At 29.1% G+C, this 2,623-nt stretch overlaps 1 long non-coding RNA gene across 2 annotated transcripts in view; it reads left to right on the top strand.

Moving 5' to 3' along the window:
• LOC111084894 overlaps positions 1–2,067 on the top strand; it is a 4,736-nt gene extending 2,669 nt beyond the window's left edge. For both annotated transcript variants that reach the window (XR_002609779.1, XR_002609780.1), the window contains exons 4-5: positions 1,002–1,094; positions 1,719–2,067. This is a non-coding gene — a long non-coding RNA (uncharacterized LOC111084894). The remainder of the gene's footprint in view (positions 1–1,001; positions 1,095–1,718) is intronic.
• Positions 2,068–2,623: the final 556 nt, after the last annotated feature.

Here is a 2,623-nt window from a genome sequence, read left to right as displayed (position 1 = left end):
TATTAGTTAATTTACTTCATTAACTTTGTATTGCCTTATTAGTTAATTTACTTCATTAACTTTGTATTGCCTTATCAAGTACTTTATTTCATTAACTTTATATTGCCTTATCAGTTAACTTACTTTATTAACTTTATATTGCCTTATTAGTTAATGTACTTCATTAACTTTGTATTGCCTTATCAGTTAACTTACTTTATTAACTTTGTATTGCCTTATCAAGTACTTTACTTCATTAACTTTGTATTGCCTTATTAGTTAATGTACTTCATTAACTTTGTATTGCCTTATCAGTTAACTTACTTTATTAACTTTGTATTGCCTTATAAATACTTTACTTCATTAACTTTGTATTGCTTTATTAGTTAATGTACTTCATTAACTTTGTATTGCCTTATCAGTTAACTTACTTTATTAACTTTGTATTGCCTTACCAAGTACTTTACTTCTTTAATATTGTATTGTCTTACCAAGTAATTTGTATCATTTGCTACCTTGTAAAAATACCGAAGTGATGTCAGTTAGAACAATGTGAACACTACATACTTTCACTCCTTTCCTACCTTGTGAAAATACTATCAGTCCTCATCAGGGTAACCAAGCTCTTCTTCTGAAAGTGTTGTTTAAACTTTCAGGCTTAGATCATTTCGTTTGTGATTGTTACATTGCACAGTAGTTCTGGTTTCACTAACCAACATTGTCAACAATCTGATAAGTGACCTGCGCGTAGGTCGTTCAGAACATGACTATATGGTCAACGAACAGAACATCATTGCAATTTCTAAAAGCAAAGTAACAGATCGCATTATCTTTTTAGAGATTCTAGTGAATAATTATTGTTTAACATGCAAAATGATTAATCATTAATTTCGACAATTTTGTAACACTCGATTTTGATTTTGTTAGCAAATTTCTATACAGTTTTGGGAGTTCAATAAAATCAAGTGATACGTTGTTAGGTAACAACTAATGACAAAGATTGTGTATATATAATATTCTAGAGTTATTTCGGTACGACATCAGATGAAGTTCAGAACAAAAAGGCTCTGTGGAAAAAATTTCGGAGTCTTCTAGGAGTACTGAGCTCGTTTAAGGTTAGTAAAATCAGTTCGACTTCTTTTAACTAGTATTACTGTAGTGGAGTTTATCAAAGTTTTATGGTATCCTATGTTTAAAATCAAGCGTTTTTAAACCGTTGTTTCTTTTGCTCTTAATTTCAAGAATATTTTTCATCAATCGCAATTTTGTTCAATAAAGATGATTTAATGACATTTTTAAGTTTAATTTTTTAATTGTAACATAAATTAAATAAATAATAGAAATTGTTAAATAGCAGCACGATAATACTAAGAGTAATCATAAAATTATTTTATTACTTTAAACACGATTACACAGATTACATATTACTTGTTACGCGGTATGTTTAAAGTAACGGTGACATAAACTGACGAAAACTAGTGGGACAACAAATAGTCGTACCTGGTGAAATCTTGAACTTTACATTTCATAAGAATATTAAATTTTTTACTTTTTTGAGTACTTACAATATCACCCCTTATGTTATTATAAATTTATTTAACTTGTATTCAGTATCCCACTTATACTAAGTAAATTTGTTGAAACATTGAGTTCGTCAATATTTCATTAGCTGAATTTCTTCTCTTCTGTTTTGCCCTTTTTGTTTGCTGTATATACATGTTATTCACGTGTTTTTTCAGGTACCACTACTATCACATCCAAGCACACCGCTCTATTTCCATCTGAACGATATATCACACTAGAAAACCCAGGACAACTTCAACAAAGTAGTGTTAAGAAAAACAGAATGTCAAAATAACTCTATCCATCTGTACCTGTTAAGCTCAATTATGAAGTTGAAAGACCATTAAATAGAAATAATTGTTGTTTACTTAATAAATATAATTCATATTTAGATATAAATATCAATCGATAAAGGCGTGCTTATCTTTCTGAAAAGAAAGTAACCATATAATAAAATAGATTTGTTTGTTAATCTTCAAGATTCTTCTAATTACATATGGTGTCCAATAGCTCTAATAAATCAATGTTCTGCAATGAATGATGCAAAAAATGGGCTTTTGAGTTGTTTGAATTTTTTATTTTATTCTAACTGTAATGTATCTAAAATGTGTTAAATCTTATTCCTGACTGAAGCGAAGGCCTCATTCGGAGCAAAATAGGAAATTAATTTATTACTTATTCGGTTTAAAAAATTCAGAATTCAAAACAGTTAAGACATATATAAGAGTAATTCACTGTTATGACGAAATGTACGTTGCTGAATGATTGGGTAATTACATTTGAGACAGGATACTTTACGTTTTACTTCCTAAAATATCTGAACAAGAAATGAAACATGAGCCAAAAGACGATACAACTGACTTCACTACGTATGACTATACAAGAGCTTGATACCTGTGCCCATTTAACATGCTACTATTTCGGAAACTAAAAATAAATTTAATACAATTATAAAAAAAGTTATTAACTTCCATCGTATCTTTGTCTCCAATTTGTTATAATTTGAATATTTACTGTTAATATAGTTTGTCCATTAAAGCTGCCCCCAAGTAGCACAGCGGTATGTCTGCGGACTTACAAC

Source organism: Limulus polyphemus, unplaced genomic scaffold (genome assembly GCF_000517525.1).
Source record: "Limulus polyphemus unplaced genomic scaffold, Limulus_polyphemus-2.1.2 Scaffold159, whole genome shotgun sequence".
Lineage (NCBI taxonomy): Eukaryota > Metazoa > Arthropoda > Merostomata > Xiphosura > Limulidae > Limulus > Limulus polyphemus.
This window is presented reverse-complemented; position numbering and strand designations above follow the sequence as displayed.